We start from the raw sequence: 18,314 nt of genomic DNA, 5'->3' as shown, positions 1-18,314 counted from the left end.
CTCTTTCTCTCTCTGCCTCTCCTTTCTCTGTGTAACTCTTTCAAATAAATAAATAAATCTTAAAAAAAAAAAAAGAACAAATACATTAAAAAGAGAGAGAGAGAGAGAGAGAGAGAGAGCGCCATCCCTGTTGCTCCCTTCAGTTCAGTTCCCTGGAGTCACAAGCTGTCAGGTGATGAAGGGAAGGAAAGCTTCCAGGCTGTTGTGACATTGGAGCTTGATATTAGGTAGACTGTTTTTTTTTTTTTTTTTTTTTTTTTTTTTTGAGAAAGAGCAAGATCCCATCCACTGGCTCACTCCCCAAATGCCCATGCCAACTAGGGCTGGGCTGAAGTCGGGAGCCAGGAATTCAATCCAGGTCTGACGTGTGGGTGACAGGGACCCGACTGCCGGAGCCACCACTACTGCCTCCTAGGGTTCACATTAGCAGGAGGCTGGTATCGACAGTGGAGCCAGGAATCGAACTCAAGTACTCCAATATGGTGTGCAGGTGTCCTAACCAGTATTCTAACCTCTAGGCCAAACACCTGTCCTTAAGTAGACTTTTAATAATTAAAAATGACCAGAGGCCCGGGGGAACCACAAAAGACACTTTTAGGATGCCTGTTACCCAACGAGTAGTGAGATATAAGGTGGGGTACACTGGCTGGAGAGAAGTAGAGCCATTTCAAGTTTGTACTCCTTGAGTCAAGAGTGTTTGGTAGACTGATTCTCCTTTTGCTGTCTCCCTCTGAGTTCTTCAGCTTTTAAGGGCTCAATGGACTGCAGTGAGCCCATCTGGACCATCAGGCTAATTTCCCCATCTTCAGGCCAACTCGCTGGTTCGACCACGGACAGGTGAGTGGGCATGGCCTAATCACTGGGAACTAGGAGGGAACACTTCCTTGGGAACGGAGGTTGTGCCTATTGCAACAAGACAGAAGCAGCCTGGATCCCCGAGGACTCTGTGGAGCTGCGCCACCACATCAGCCCTGGGCTGCCCATCTCTGGACCTCCAAAGGTAAGAAACGTGCTTCTTTTTAATACTGCTAGTCTGTCCCCCACCATCACCACCTCTACCCAATCCTGATCGAATCATTTAGCTACAGCTCAATTATGAACTGGAAAATTCCTTCAGTGTTTGCTAAAGAACTCTGGAGCTCAGTATAGCTCTATCTTTTTATTAATGTTATTATCATTAGAAAGGCAGAGGGAGAGAGACATAGACATAGATGAAAGGAGGAAGAGGGGGAGAGAGAGAGAGAGAGAGAGAGAGAGAGAATGTGTATCTTCCATGCACTGGTTCACTTAATAGCTGGGCCTGCGTCAGGCTGAAGCCAGGTGCCCAGAACTCCATCTGGGTCTCCCACATGAGTGGCAGGAGCCCAAGTACGTGGGCCATCACCTGCCACCTCCCAGGGTGCACATGAGCAGGAATCTGGAATTGGAAGCACAGGAACCCCAGGCACTCTGATGGGGGTGTAGGTGTCTTCACTGCTGTGCCACGTGCCTGCCCCTACTGATCTCCATCTTTGAATGCCGGCAGCAGAGCTGGCCAGCTTCCCACAGAGTCTGCTCCCTCCTCAGCGTGCAGAGCTGTGGTTGAGAAGCGCAGGGCCAGTGTGGAACTCATTTCCTAGTCCACCTGTAATAGAGGTGTGCTGCAAGCCAAAGAAACACCAGTTCTCACTTCTTTATCCTTTAGCTCCCTGTTAGCCAGCTGGAAGAAGACTCCCAGGCCACCAAGGATGGCGCAGTCATTATGTGGGAGGAAACTTGGGATCCTGATTACAACACAGACAGCTGCCCGCAGGGCATCACGCCGCCTTGTGATGCAGAAGAGAAAGACGGAGATGTCAAGCACCTGGAAGCAAAGGTTTATCCTACTCTGACCGACGCCCTCTGTGTCTCAGGATCCCAGCCTGTGGACTGGCTGCCTGAGCTAGAGGGTATAACTGCTCAGCAAGATCAGGTTCGCTCCCTGTGGAAGGATTACACTGCCTGACCCCTGTCTGACCCCACCCCTTCATCAAGTTACTCTAGGCAGGAATAGGCCCTCAGGTGGGGTAGCGCACAGGTGGCTGGAATGACCAAGTTTACTGCCCCACTATCCCATTGTTTCTGATCATGGGCTTTCTCCTGAGTCCTTTGCAAAGGACTGAGCAGCTGTAGTTGGGTTTTTTCTTAAATATTTATCATTTTTAAAACTTTTTTTATTTTCATCTACTTGAAAGGCAGAGCATCAGAGAGACAGAAAGAGGGATTTTCTATTTCCCGATTCACTCCCCAAATGCCTGTAGCAGCTGGGCCTGGGGGCTGGGCCAGGCTGAAGCCAGGAGCCCAGAACACATTACAGGGCTCCCATGTGGGTGGCAGGGACCCAAGCACTTGAGCCATCACCTGCTGCCTCCCAGGGTGTGCATTAACAAGAAGCCAGATCAGAAGCAAAGGTGAGGCTCAACCCCAAACACTCTGATCTGGGATGCAGGTGTCACGAACGGTATCTTAACCCTCTGTGACACAATGCCCACCCCTGAGCAGCTATCTTATTTAGGGATCTTTTGATTGTAAGTGTACTAAACTCTTTTCAAACTGGCTGAAATATCCCATCTTCCTGGACAACCTGGCCCCAGGAGTCTTCTCTAGGCCCTGAATATACACATGGTGGCATAAAATACACCGTGCATACAATTCATGTAGGGGCCAGTGCTGTGGCACAGTGGGTAAAGCCACCATCTGTGACGCCGGGAGCCCATACAGGCGCTGGTTTGTGTCCTGGCTGCTCCACTTCCAATCCAGCTCTCTGATGGTGGCCTGGGAAAAGCAGCAGAGGATGGCCCAAGCGTTGGGGCCCTTGCATCCATGTGAGAGACACGAAAGAAGCTCCTGGCTCCTGGCTTCAGCCATGGTGGTTGCAGCTTTCTGGGGAGAGAAACAGTGGATGGAAAATCTCCCTCTCTTGCTCTCTCTCCCTCTCTTTCTCTAACTCTAGGTTTCAAAATAAACAAATCTTTTGTTCACATAAAATATGTATTATTTTAAAGTGATGCATAGATTACAAGTTTTTCAACAAAGTAAATATCTTTTAATTCCATTTTCCATGAACTTTTTGCAGTTCCCCTGCGGCATCAGGAGTTGGTGGACAGATAGCCAGAATGAAACTCAACACAATTTCCGCTGGCTGCTGCTACCATAAACGCCAGACCTCTGTCTTGAGGACCAAGGGGTTCCAGCCACTAGGTTTCAGACTTGAGTAAAAGAAGAAAGGAAAAGAAACAGCGCAACCACACTCACCTGACAGCCCAGGTCGCTGGCCCTTGGCTGGTTGCAGCCCCCAGGCAGCTGTAACCCTCGCCAGAACTCTGCCCCACCGCGCGGGGCTCCCCGGTTCTCCTAAGCCTGTCCTGATCAGCTGCTCCCTGTAGCTCAATACAATGGGCAGCCTTGGCGGGTCTCCGACGCTAACCGCTCTCCTGCCCTTGGCCGGCGAAGCGAAGTACCTGGGCAAGGTCACATGGGCCGAGTGGAGACCCGCTGTTTTCCCACTAGGTGGCGCCCGTGGAGCCTGAGGAGACCATGAGGGCTTTGCTGTCAGAAGAGCACAGAGGAAGTGTGGTTTTGTTTCTTTTTCCTTCCTATTGATTCCTGCCCCCTCCACCCTCATCCTAAAAGCAGCGTTAAAACAAGGCCCCTTTCTACTTCTGCCTCCCAGGGGGACGCCGGCTTCCCCGAGACTCCCCTGCCCAGGGCCAAGTCAAAGGGCTGCTGTTATCCTCCTGCCTGAAAGCTGTGGGCTTGTAATTGGAGCCCCCGAGCGCCCGTGACCCTCGCCTCCTCCCTCTCCTTCCTTTCAGCTTTCTCCAAGGCCCGCAGTTAAGAAGGTAAGCCACAGGGTTGCCTTTCTTCCCTCTCTGGCTCCACTTAAAGAGTGTTCTGGAAGGAGGTGCAGCAGCAGAAGTGACTCTCTATGGTCAGCTAAGCCAGGACCACGTGGTTGCACGCCTATGGGCCCCAGGGCATGAGCTGGCCCCCCCCCCCCCCCCCCCCCGAGAAGAGAGAGTCTATACTGATTTGCTCCCACAACATAAAGACGAGTTATACCAATAAAAGACATTGTTAGTAAAATGGTATGGTCTTATCTGGGGCACCATCTTAGGCTCTGCCACCCCTCCTCCCATCGCCGATTTGTACAATAAGCTTGACCTCTAAGCCCAGGCTGGCTTACTAGAAGTCAGGTGACCAAATGGCCCAACCACAAGCGTCAGCTCCAGCCCCACCCTAACGGGATTCGCTATTCCCACTTTGCCTCTGTAAAGCTATGTAAGATCAATTCTCCCAGTGGTACACGGGGAGGCAGCCTGTCGGGTTTCCCCCACCTGACAATAAACCTTCTCCCTTACACCCATGATCGGTGTGTTTTGTGGGGACCTTTCGGATGTGGTCATTCCCAAGGACTTCAGTTCGTAATTTAGCAGTGAGTTTTCAGATGCAGGGGAGGGGAAGACGGAGGTTCGAGGACTGCCTCTGGCTCAAGCTCATCTTTCCCCAGGCCACGTCTGTGTGGGAGTAAGAGTAGGGTCACAGCATTAGCAAAACCCTATTTCTTTTGGGGCTTCCCCCTCCATTATCTGAGGGAGCTCCAGGCCTGTTCAAACCCTTGCCAGCCAATTTATTTGTTGAAAAAGAGTGTCAAAGAGAGAAGGAATAAGAGAGAGATCTTCTGTCCATTGTTTCACTCCCCAAGTGGCCATGATAGCTAGGGCTGCTCCAGGTCAAGCCAGGAGCTAGGAACTCCATCCGGGTCTCCCACATGGCTGGCAGGGACTCAAGTAGTTGGGTCAGCTTCTGCTGCTTTCCAGGGGCATTAGCAGGGAGCTGGATCAGAAGCGGGGCAGCCAGGACTCAAACTAGGCACTCTGACATGGGCTGCTGGTATCCCAGGTGGGAGTTTAACCTGCAGCACTACAACACCCATGCCTCCCAGCTGGTTTAGAAAGCCCCAGGTAGGGATGGTAGCCCGTCCTCCAGCCTGACATGTACACAGCAGAGGCCCATCTGGGGTCCTGAGTCGCCAGGGCGTGCTATGCTGTCCTGGGACTACTGGCCATGCTCCACAGTCAGGGGACGCACCCTCAGGCCCCAGCATCATGGAGGCTTTTCCTTGATTGGACGCCATGTGGTTTCCTGGTGCCCCTTCCTCCCAATGTTCACGTCCGTAAGAAATCGAGTCCCAGTCCTGTGCCCTCAGCTGCTCATCCCCTCAAAGCCCTGTCCTTCTCGCTTCAACAGGTACCTTGCTCTGTGCCCTTTTGTTTTGTTGCCTGAAGTACCCTGGGGGAAATATCCACCTCTGCGGCTGATTGTCCCCTCCTAGGAAAATCAGGCAGCTCAACAGCTCCCAGAAGAAAGTCAGACGCGTGGTGCTTATTCTGCCACTACTGGAAGTGGGCTGTACACATTTTGGGTCAATCCTAAGGGTGGGGTAAAACGTGAATGGTTTTCCTGGTCTCCAATCTCTGGCCCCAGTGGTTGCATCTCTCCCTCTCATTAGGTGGTAGAGCTCTTAGTGACAGCATGGAGCCCGTGTCCTCCTCGACCTCTCCTGATTATGGAGGACAGCCTGCGTGTCAGAGCTGTCTGCTTTCCTGTCTTGCCAGGCCTGTGACCCTGTGACTCGGGAGACAGGAAGTGTGAGGGCAGGGCTGTAGGATTACTCAGCTTCTGCAAGTGTAACTAAAACACCGGGAGGAGCTTTCTGGAGGGGAGGAAAAGGCTTACTTCTATTTTTTTTATTTTTTATTTATTTGAAAGTCAGAGTTACACAGAGAGAGGAGAGGCAGAGAGAGAGAGAGAGAGAGAGAGAGAGGTCTTCCATCCAATGTTTCACTCCCCAATTGGCAGCAACGACCAGAGCGGTGCCAGTTCAAAGTCAGGAGCCAAGAGCTTCTTCTGGGTCTCCCACATGGGTGCAGGGGCCCAAGGACTTGGGCCATCTTCTACTGCTTTCCCAGGCCATAGCAGAGAGCTGGATGGGAAATGGAGCAGCTGGGTCTCGAACTGGCGCCCACATGGGATGCCAGCACTGCAGGCCAGGGCGTTACCCGCTGTGCCACAGCGCTGGCCCGTTACTTCTATTTTTTAAAAATATTTATTTATTTGAAAGAGTTACAGAGAGAGAAGGAAAGAGAGAAGAGAGAGAAGGAGAAACAGAAAAATCTTCCATCTGCTGGTTTACTCCCCAAATGGCCTCAAGAGCCAGGGCTGGGCCAGGCTGAAACCAGGAGCCGGGAACTTCTCCAGGGTCTCCCATGTGGGTGACAAGGGTCCAAACACTTGGGCCATCTGCTGCTGCTTTCTCAGGTGCATTCGTAGGGAGCTATGTGGGAAGTGCAGCAGCTGGAACATGAACCGGCACTACATGGGATGCTGGCATTGTAAGTGGTGGCTTTATCTGCTATACACACTGGCCACAATGCCAGTCCTCAAAGACTTACTTCCTTAAAAAAAATTATTTATTTGAAAGGCAGAGTGATAGAGGAAAAGACAGAGAAAGGGAACTTCCATCCACTGAATCACTTCCTAAATGGCCACAATAGCTTGGCCTGGGTTAGGCTGAAACCAGGAGCCTAGAGCTCCATCTGGGTCACACATGGGGGTCAAGAGTCAAGCACTTGGGCCATATTCTGCTGCTTCCCCAGGTGCATTAGCAGGGAGCTGGATCAGAAATAGAGCAGCCAGGACTCAAACTGGTGCCCATATGGGATATCGGCATTGTAGGTAGTATCTTAACCCGCTGGCCCCCTCAAAAGCTGCTTTGACTCACAGTTTGGAGGTTCAGCATACAGGATGAGATGTTCCTGTTAGTCTGGTATCTGGTTGAGTCTGATGATGGCAGAGCAGGTGCAGATAAGGTCACGTGATGAGCCAGGAAGCAGAGAGAGAGCTATGCTGATCTTGGCTTAAACAACCAACCCTCTTGCAACTTTCGGAAAACAAGCACCAATGACCTTAGAGACCTCCCACTGACCCCACCTCCTAGTGGCCATAATTATGCCAAATCTCTATCCAAATCCATGTACCATTATCAGGAATTTATTAACTATTAATATAAGATTTGGGGTTTGAACGCCTTCCTGAGTTTGAGGCACCAAGTCCTGTCTAACCCTTAACAGCCATGAACTCTGTTCCTCTGCTTTGCCCCTCAGCTCCAAAGGGAGGAGCTCGTGTTTCTTGTGGGATGTCTCCTCCCTTCCAGCCTCCAGGCTGTAGTTGCTCAGGGGTGTTGGACCCCAGCTCAGAGGCCTGACAGATCTCCTCTCTCCTCTCACAAAAGGGGTTGGGGTTTGGAGGGTGGTTTGAGGCTACAGCTGGTGTTAGAAGGACAAGTTCTGGGCCAGTGCTGTGGCGCAGTGGGTTAAAGCCCTATTCTGAAGCGCCGACATGCCATATGGCTGCTGGTTCTGGTCCTGGCTGCTCCACTTCCGATCCAGCTCTCTGCTATGGCCTGGGATAGCAGAAGAAGATGGCCCAAGTCCTTGGGCCCCTGCACCCACGTGAGAGACCCAGAAGAAGCTCCTGGCTCCTGGCTCCAGACAGCTCTGTCCATTCAGGCCATCTGGGGAGTGAACCAGCAGATGGAAGACCTCTCTCTCTCTCTCTCTCTGTAACCCTGTCTTTCAAATAAATAAAAATAAATCTTAAAAAAAAAAAAAAGAAGGGCACGTTCCACCCTCCCAGGAATGTTTTCGGTAAGGAGGCACCCTGGCTCCTAAGCACATTTACTCAAGGGGGATGTCACCCATAGGTTCTCAGGGTGGAGCATCCAATGGCCCCCAAAGACATCCACCTACCCTGGAACCTATGAATATGTCTGTCATGGCAAAGAGGGCTTTGCAGACGTGATGAAGCTGAGGTGCTGGTGATGGAAGCTTATTGAGGGGTTAGCTGTGGATTATCCAGATTATCCAGACGGGCTTAACGCAACCACCAGGGGCCTCATAACGGAAAGAGGGAGGCAGCAGAGTCACGGCTGGAGATGTGACGTGGGGTCATGAACTAAGGAAGGCACACAGCCTCTAGAAGCAGGAAAGGGCCAGGAAACAGACTGCCTTCTGGCCCCCAGAAAGAACGCAGCTCTGCCAACACCGTGTTTTTAGCTTGCTGAGCCTTGCTTTTGGACTTCCCATAGAATTGTAAGAAAATTTTATGTTGTTTTAGGCCACTACGCCTGTGGTAATCGGCTGTGGCACCAGAACACTACTGCAGCCCTCCAGAGAAGCTCAGCTGTTAGCAAAGCATCTTAGGGTGAACACAGTGTGGACTTGGCAAGATGGGGCCCTCGTTCCATGTGTTGCTTCAAAGCCAAGATTGGAGAGGCTCTTGCACTTGGCTTTGCTCAGTGACTCCTTACTGGTCCAGGGCTTCACAACCTCACATCAGAATCTCATCAGCCTGTCTAGGGTCAAGTGTCCATCTCTGTGGCCCAGGGGACGGAATGCCCAAACTGACCACATCTGAGGCAGGTGGCCACTTCTGGACTCAGTGGCCTCATCCTTCCGAATTGCACTGGGTGAGAATGAAGACAGGAGACTTTCCTTTTTTTTTTTTAATTTGAAAGGCAGAGTGCCAGAGAGGAGGGAGGGAGGGAGGGCGGGAGAAAGAGAGAGGAGAATCTTCCTTTCAACGGTTCACTCTCCAAATGCCTGCAACAATCAGGGCTGGGCCAGGATGAAGCCGGGAGCCGAGAACTCCATCTGGATCTCCCCCGTGGGTGACAAGGACTCAGGTACTTACTTGAGCCATCATCTGCTGCTTCCCGGGTGTGCATCAGCAGGAAGCTAGGAGGGAAGCCGAGGTGGGACTCAACCCCAGGCACTCCAATATGGAATGCAGGGGTCCCAAGGAGCAGCTTAATCCTCCGGATCACAATACCTGCCCCAGGATAGTTTCTCAAGGGAAAATGAGAAGAGAAAAGCTAGGCAGGCAGAAAGCATTCTGATCCATCATGGAGAATGAAGGAGCTGGGAAGAGGAGTTTTGAAGTGGTTGCAGTGGCGTATTAAAGCAACCTTGCATACCAGTTATTATAAAAAAATTCCATTCTTCAGTCCAAAAATATAGTGAATTCCCTTCATTAATTTGCTCCACACCATCTGCTCAGATGAAAGGATTTAAGATTCTGGCAGGTAGATTTGACGCCTGAATCTGGTTTCCTTTGCGTAAGAGACAGCAGAACCCCTGCAATGCCTACACGCAGAATCCTCAACTCTGCCTTTTCTCAGTTACCTCTCCCTTCCTCAAGACCACCAATCACCTGGATCACGGTGCTTCCAATCCAGCCTCACAAAGGATGCCCCCTAGGCCACGTTAGAGGGTTTGTTCTGAGAGACAGGCTGTAATATTCTTCGATACAGGAAGTGCAGATGCATGCGGAATAAGGAAAGAGGAGATGACCCAGTGGAAGGTCTGAAATGTAAGAAGGAATCATGCATCCGCCTGCAGCTCCGGCATCCCATATGGCCGCTGGTTCGAGTCCCGGCTGCTCCACTTGTGATCCAGCTCCCTGCTGCTGACCTGGGAAAATGGCCCAAGTGCTTGGGCCCCTGTGCCCCTGTGAGAGACCTAGAAGAAACTCCTGGCTCCTGGCTTTGGATTGGTGCAGCTCTGGCTGTTGGAGCCATCTGGGGAGTGAACCAGCAGATGGAAGACCTCTCTCTGCCTCTCCTTCTCTGTCTGTAACTGTGCCTCTCAAGTAAATAAATAAATATTAAAAAAAAAAAAAAAGAAAGAAAGAAAGAAAAAGAAGGAGGCCAGCGCCGCGGCTCACTAGGCTAATCCTCCACCTGTGGCCCCGGCACTCCGGGTTCTAGTCCCGGTCGGGGCGCCGGATTCTGTCCCGGTTGCTCCTCTTCCAGTCCAGCTCTCTGCTGTAGCCCGGGAAGGCAATGGAGGATGGCCCAGGTGCTTGGGCCCTGCACCCGCATGGGAGACCAGGAGGAAGCACCTGGCTCCTGGCTTCGGATCGGTGCAACACGCTGGCCGTAGCAGCCATATGGGGGGTGAACCAACGGAAGGAAGACCTTTCCCTCTGTCTCTCTCTCTCTCTCTCTCTCTCACTGCCTAACTCTGCCTGTCAAAAAAAAAAAAAAAAAAAAAAAAGGAGGACTCACATGCAAATGTAGTTTAATACATGGGAATAGCTAAGCAAAAATCAACTGAATCAAATTGTCAATAAGGTATAAATTGAGGGGTTAAAAAGACAGACTTGGAGTACTGCATGAGACTAGCATACACGTAGGTTCAGCAACATAGATTGGGATGAAGATGATCAGAGCAAAATTATTCTAATATGACTCATGAGGAGTACAAAATTATTAATGTTTGAAGTGGTAAAATGCTATTGTATCTAGGGTAACCACAAAAACCAGAAAGCATACAATCTATGAGCAGAGGAGAAAAAACAGAACAGGAACAAAAAGCAAACCTCAATTAATCTGCATTTTTGACAAGAACAGCAAAAAAAAAAAAAAAAAGGACAGGAAAAGTGAAACAGCACAAAATAAGATGGTAGAATTAAAGCCACATCCAGTAATAATCATGATAAATGAAGTGAATGAAATCCTTCAGTTAAAAAACAAAGATTTCCACATAGAAGAAAAAAATCATAAATTTGGCCATGGGCCATTTATACAAGCAAAACCTCAAACATTAAAAAATAGAAATATTTCAACTCAAGGAGAAGAAAATGTGTATCAGGCAAAGATTAACATAAGAAATATGACATAATATTTATAGTTAATATCTATATTAATATCAGATAAAATAGACTATTAGACAAAGGAATAAAAAAGTGATTGCTACATAGTGCGCTGTGGCACAGTGAGTTAAGCCACCACCTGTAGTGCTGGTACCTCACATGGGCACTGGTTTGTGTCCTGGCTGCTCCACTTCTGATCCAGCTCCCTGCTAATGAGTCTGGGAAAGCAGCAGAAGATGGCCCAAGTACTTGGGCCCCTGCACCCACATGGGAGATTTGGATGAAGCTCCTGGCACCTGGCTTTGGCCTGGCCCAGCCCTGGCCATTGTGGCCATCTGGGAAGTGAATCACTGGATGCAGATCTCTGTCCCTCTTTCTCTCTCTCTCTCTGCCTTTCCCTCTCTCTAACATGACCCTTCAAATACTTTTTTTAAAAAAGTTTGAAATCGGCTGGCGCCGTGGCTTAACAGGCTAATCCTCCGCCTTGCGGAGCCGGCACACCGGGTTCTAGTCCTGGTCGGGGCACCAATCCTGTCCCGGTTGCCCCTCTTCCAGGCCAGCTCTCTGCTGTGGCCAGGGAGTGCAGTGGAGGATGGCCCAAGTGCTTGGGCCCTGCACCCCATGGGAGACCAGGAGAAGCACCTGGCTCCTGCCATCGGAACAGCGCGGGGCGCCGGCCGCAGCGTGCCTATCGCGGCGGCCATTGGAGGGGGAACCAACGGCAAAAAAGGAAGACCTTTCTCTCTGTCTCCCTCTTCTGTCCACTCTGCCTGTCCAAAAAAAAAAAAAAAAAGTTTGAAATCATTAGAAAAGTATGAAAATTATAAACTTATTTGTACCTAATAATGTAGCAAAAATTAATAAATGACAAGGGGTAGATCGACAAAATCACCATATTTAGAATAGAAAAACAAAATATTATGTGTCAAAACTAGATAGCTAAAGGGATGCTTGTAGGAAGTATATATTCTTAAATGCTTCCATTAGGAAAGAAGACATGTTCAAAATTAATGATCTGTGTATTCAATTTGAGAAATTAGAAAAAAGAACAGCAAACAACACTCCCCCCATTTTTTAAAGTAAAAGGAAAGAAATAATAAATGTAGAGGGAGAAATTAATGAAGTAAAAAGCAATTACACAATTGAGAGTCTTGACAAAGCCATTTTCTGAAAGCTTAATGAAACCAACAAACCTCTGCTGAGATTAACAATGACAAAAGAAATAAGACACAAATTAATCCTATTAGGAAAACTGGAAAATGTAACTAATAAAGATAAGCATTTTTTTAAAAGGAGGATATTATGGGCAACTTTATGAATAAAGCTGAAAACTTAAAAATATGTGTAAATTCCTGGAAAAATACAGCCTGCAAACAGGGACTCAAGAGGACGTGGGGAACTTAGTTTTTGAGTAACACCTCACATACCTCACTCACATAAAGAAGAAAGACATGGCCATCTCAACAAATGCAGAGAAATTATCAGTGAAATTATACATCCATTTTACAGACACTCTGCAAATGAGGGATAGAAAGGAGTGTCCTTAATCCAGAAAACAGCATCTACAAAAACCTGAAGGCTACAGAAAACTCAACAGTGAGCGGCGAAAGCATTCCCTGCGGTATCAGGGAGAGAAGCAGGGCTGCCTCTTACCGAGGCTTCTTGCCACTCTGCACTGGCTACCCTGGCCTGTGCGGACACCAGCAAGAAGAAGAAACAGTTAGAGGAGTCAGGAGTGAATAGACGAAGCCGTCGTTATCCGTGGACATTTGGCTTTTGGAAAACACTAAAGAAGTAAACTTATTTGAGTTTCAGCAAGTTCGCTCAACATAAAGGCATTCCCTGAAAGGCAATTACTTTTCTATCCAGCAGCAATAGTCAGTTAGAAAATATAAAATGTAATTTTTTTAAAAGATGCCATTTAAAATAACAGCACCTGGAAGTAAATCTATCTAAAGTTGTGCATGTCTGTTATGAAACTTTATTGGCAGACATTAAAGATGACCTAGTTAAATGGAGATGTACACCATGCTTATGGTGACTATATTCAGTGTTGAAACGATGTGACTGCTCTTCAAATTGATCAATAAAATTCCAATGAAAACTCCAACAGGATTTTCTGGTGAAACTTGATGAGCTGATGTATATGAAAGAGTAAAGAACTAATAACAGCCCTTTCTGCCTCAAAGCAGAACCAAACACAAAAGTCAATTCAAAGTGGATTAAAGACTTAAGTATAAAAAGCACAAAACCATGGCACTTGGCCTACATATGGAAATGTCTTTACAACTTTGGGATTTGAGAGAATGTCTTAAAGAAGACACATGAAAAGCAGAAGCCATAATGTAAAATATTGGTACATTTTACATTATTAAAGAACTTTTGTTTTCAAAAAGACTATTAATTGAATGAAAAGAGAAGCCCCCAACTTGCACGATATTTGCCAACCACAGAATCAAAAAGAATGAATTTGGGGATACATAAAGAACATCTAAAGAATAAAGACAAACAACCAAATTGAAAATTGGACTGAGGGGATTAGAAGCGTTGCACAGAATAGAAGCAGTCAGGTGGTTTCTAATGGTAAAAGATACTCAACCTCTCTTGTAATCAGAGAAAGGAAAATCAAATCCACAAGGAGATACTATCTCGTACTCACAAGGCTGTCAAAACTTTGAGGCCAGGCGATGGTGAGCTTATGGAACATGAGAACCTGCTGCTCAAAGCATAACATGGTGAGACCTCTCTGCCTTACTCAGGAGAGCTTAACCAGTCCCCTGTGGCTCAGCAATTTTGCTTCTAGGTATACATCTTGGGGAAACATTTGCACTTTCGCAATTACAAGAACGTTCATAGAAACATTGTCCTTAAAAGCAGAGAACTGGAACATCTCATCCACCCACTGCTAATAGAATGGGTAAACTGATCAAGTATTTCCACACAATGGACTAGCACTGCAGCCATAAGAATCTGTGAATTACAGCTAGAAGCATCAGCAAAGGTAAATCTTAAAAACCTGAGGCTTCCACAGGAGGCTGTGCTTGCAGATTGTGCCCGTGGCTGAGAAGATCTTAAAATCTATCTGATGCTAATTTTATTAAGAGTTTTATTTTAAATGGCTTATAGATAAGATTGTCCATAAATTTAAGCTGCTAAAATCAATCAAAGATACATTTTAATTTGTGTGAACTGAATCTGTGTATCATATGTTTTAAACTTGTTGGTAGAAAGAAACTAAAAACATTTTATATGCTTGTGCTTAAGTTTACTGGTTAAACAAACTACACCATGTTAGATATTTAAGAGGTGTTTTCAAATACATGATTCTTAAAATTTATAGAAGGCATTGGACCTTCTGGTAAATGTTTTCTTAAGTTGTTATCTAATGGTTGAAACGGTTTGCTAAGTATTCATGTGATATTGCTATTGTCAGCAAGCGATCTAGGACTTGCTCCCTCATTTCTCTATTCTAAGCCCAACTTGTTCTTTCATTTCTCTATTCTCTTCAAGGTAGGAAACTAATTCTATTATGAAGGAATCTGTAGGATGCACAATTTAATCTTTAGACCTTATAAAAGAGATGGCTAACATTTTTCTGCAATAGCATAGCCAAAATAAGAACTTAAATAATAATCTCATAGCTAGATTCACTTCGCCATCAGCGAAGTATACAGTAAATAGAAAAAACCTCCCTTTCAGACCAAAGGGAAAGAAAGTTTTAAAGTGAGAATATAATTTTCCTCATGGGCATTGTCTACCTTAGAAAAACTACTACAGAACATGCCTGTGACTCTAGACTTGTAGTTCAGGCCACCGAAGATTAGAGATGGAACACGGGCACTCCCTTGACTTGCATCCTCTGGTCTGCTTTAACACAAACCAGGAGGAAAAGAAAGCTCAGCATCAGAAGCAATGGGTGGCAGGCCTATTAATGGCTGATCTGTACAGTGATCTGCCCTCAAGGAGACCCAACAGGCCAGTCCACTGCAGTGGCTTTCAATGTGGTAAGCCTGGGCTTCAGCAGAAGTCAGCTTGTGAAGAGCCCTGGCAGCTCTGCCAAGAGTTGGATCACTGGAAATGGACCTGCCCTGGAGTCGAAGGATGCCCAGGTCAGAGCCACAGATCTTATTGGCTCTAAGCTGAAAAGCCCTTCACTCAGCCCAACTTCCAAAGTGACCACTGCAGCTGAGGGGATGGTCAAGTAGGGTCAGCAACATTGCAGGCAGAACTGTAAATTTCTTGTTAGAGATGCCCCCTGCCTTTACCTGGCCAGCTCTCCTCCCAGGCCAGCCAAGTAATGAAAGTCAACAGAGTGCCTTCCCCTAGGAGGTTCACACCTCCCTTAGGATATACCCCATGTGAAGAGATAGATAGGTCTGGGCCTCTGAATTTACAAGGCCTAAAGCCCACCAGATTATTATCAAGCCCCTTCTATCAGGTTCTATTTGCCTCTCAATCAGAAAACTTAATTGTAGCTTAGACAGCACCTTTCTTAGCTCCTCTAATAATGACTCTGTCCTTTGTTCTAGACCCTGTCTAGTGCACTTGGGCCTCATTCCTTTGTAATCATAACCTCTACTCTACCACCAATGGCTCTACTCCCAACCTGTGTGTACTGATGGTCCTCTTCCCCACTTAATGCTGTATAATTGTTCAAACCTGGTAAATGCCACTCTTAGGATCATTGGTTACTATCCTCACTCTGTCTTTTATGACCTTGTCTAAATATGATCAGAGTCGGCAAACTTGGAAGGCTTCCATAGCCTTGGCAACTCATGACGACAGCCTAGGATGGTTACTGGCGCCATAAACTAGAGTGTCAATTTGTTGGGTCAACAACAGGAGCCACTGTGCACTTGCTCCTCATGTGGGATCTCTGTCCTTAATGTGCTGTACATTGTGATTTAATGCTATAACTAGTACTCAAACAGTATGTTTCACTTTGTGTTTCTATGTGGGTGCAAACTGTTGAAATCTTTATACTAAATTGATCTTCTGTATATAAAGAGAATTGAAAATGAATCTTGATGCAAATGGAAGGGGAGAGGGAGCGGGAGAGGGGAGGGTTGCGGGTGGGAGGGAAGTTATGGGAGGGGGAAGCCATTGTAATCCATAAGCTGTACACTGGAAATTTATATTCATTAAATAAAAGTTAAAAAAAAAAGAAGAAGAAGAAAAAAAATCTATCTGATGCTAAAATCTACTCCAGGGGCCAGCATTGTGGCGCAGCACGTGAAGGTGCCCTTGAGACACCAGTATCAAGTATCGGAGTGCTGGTTTGAGTCCTGGCTGCTCCACTTCCATTCCAGCTTCCTGCTAATGTGTTTGGAAAAGCAGAAGATGGCTCAGTACTTGGGTCTCTGCCACCCACATGGGAGACTCAGATGGAGTCCCACTCTCCTGGCTTCTGCCTGACCTAGCCCTGGCCATTCCAGTCATTTGGGGAGTGAAGATCTCTCTCTCTCTGCCTGTCCCTCTCTGTCACTCTACCTTTCAAATAAATAAATAAGTGTTTTTTAAAAATTAAATAAAATCTGTTCCAGTTCCAGTGGCACAAGGATATTCATCCCTGAAGGAATGAATACATTTTTTCTTTATTTTAACTGTCTCCGCATGGGCTAGCTCTGGACCTGCAACACTGTAATGGTAAATAGGAAAGACAAGTCACAGAAGTATTATTCTGGGGCTGGTGTTGTGGTGCAGCAGGTAAAGCTGCTGCCTGCAGTGCCGGCATCCCATATGGGCACTGGTTTAAGACCCGGCTGCTCCACTTCCAATCCAGTTTACTGCTATGGCCTGGGAAAGCAGTAGAAGATGGCTCAAGTGCTTGGGCCCCTGCACCAGCGTGGGAGACCTAGAGGAAGCTCCTGGCTCCTGGCTTTGTATCAACCCAGCTCCAGCTATTGCAGCTATTTGGGGGGTGAACCAGCAGATGGAAGACCTCTCTCTCTCTCTGCCTCTCTGTAACTCTTCCTTTCAAATAAGTAAATAAATCTTTATAAAAAGTATTATCCTGTTTACATAAAGTGGAAAACAAGGTAAATGTAAAGAGTGAGCATGCTTATATAGGTGGAATAGAAAAGCAAAAGCGAGTAACACAGAATTCTGAACAGTGATTGCTTCTTGAGGAGGGAGGTACTGGAGATGGATATGCGATAGAGCTGCAGGGCTGTAAGGTACCGATCGTGTCCTGTGATGTCAAGCTGAGGACTGGCACTCAACTACAGTGTCACTGTTAGCCTTTATCTAACACATGTATGATCTTTTTAGAAAAAACTCCCTCCTGTGATCCACAGTTCCTGACCTTAAATAAACAGGACCCCGTCTGAGAGTACTGCTTGAAGGAGGAATCTCAGCCTACGGTCGGGACAGAGTACACTGCCAGGACCTCGGGGCAAAGCATCTGACTCCTAGGGGGCTGCAGGAAGAGAGACCTTGACCATGAAGGGGTCGAGGTCTTGCAGTGAGGGGGCAGGACCCCAGCAGAAGCCTTCCAAAAAGCGCTTCATGACAAAGCAAACTAAAACCACAGGATCCTACTTGCGACACGGCTACAATTCAGAAAAAATGGACAGTACTGAGTGTCAGCACGGAAATGGAACTGCCCAAGAGGCCAGAAAAGCCACAAGATTGAACTGGATCTAAGCAGGAACATGGAAGAAGTCAGCGGGAGAGAGCATAAACAGGGTCACCCCCGTGGAGTCTGGCTTGTTTAGCATGACGGTTACACACGCAGTCAGTGTGCTCATTACAAATGACTCTTCTCTAATCCCTACACCTGCTAACTAGGGAACGCTCTGCATTCCAAATGATCGAGACAGTGTTGTCACAATTCAGTGGGACATCACAGAAAGTCCTAATGACAGCAGCACCAAAACATGTTTCTCCCGAGCAAAGTGACCTGGAGCCAATGCACACGCCGAAGCAGCTTGCACAGTGACTTGTGGTCTTGGAGGCACTCGGATACCACAGACATCCCATTAGAAGGGGTCTTTGTCATACACACCATGCTCACCTGTGTGCCCGAGGCAGCACAGGAAGGAATGTTTGCTGAGTGCCTGAATGACTGGACCTACACGTTGAGACTAATAAGGCAAATAAGAAACAGGGCCACTGTCCTTTCTCAAGGCGTGGACTGCAGTCGTAGCGATTTTATAGACCAGAGGTTCAGGGAACTATCACAGGGCGCCCAGCCTCGGCTTCGATGGGGCGCTGCACGTCCCCCAGCGGAAAGGGAACAGACCAGGGGTGATCCGAGGAACCCCAGCTAGAAACACCACCCTCTGTATGAGACACAAAAGGGAGAAAATTTTGTTCAAATTCTCCATGGAGAATATTTTTATTTATTTATATTCTTCTTGCATACTCTAAACCGCACAGTGTGAATTTCCCTTCTTTGAAGACAGTTGTGAGACTGGCCGACTTATCTGAGATCTTCAGAAACATTGCCTTAGGTTTCAGCTAAGCGAGTCACAGAGATTGGTCATGAACACTACAAAATGACAGGAGAGCTAGGTATTATCCAACAGTGCTACAAAAGCATCGAGAACGCCAAGACATACAGCCAGACAGAGAGGTTA

This window comes from Lepus europaeus, chromosome 1 (genome assembly GCF_033115175.1).
Source record: "Lepus europaeus isolate LE1 chromosome 1, mLepTim1.pri, whole genome shotgun sequence".
In the NCBI taxonomy this organism is placed as follows: Eukaryota; Metazoa; Chordata; class Mammalia; order Lagomorpha; family Leporidae; genus Lepus; species Lepus europaeus.
The sequence above is the reverse complement of the archived record's forward strand: the minus strand, read 5'-3'. Positions refer to the sequence as shown.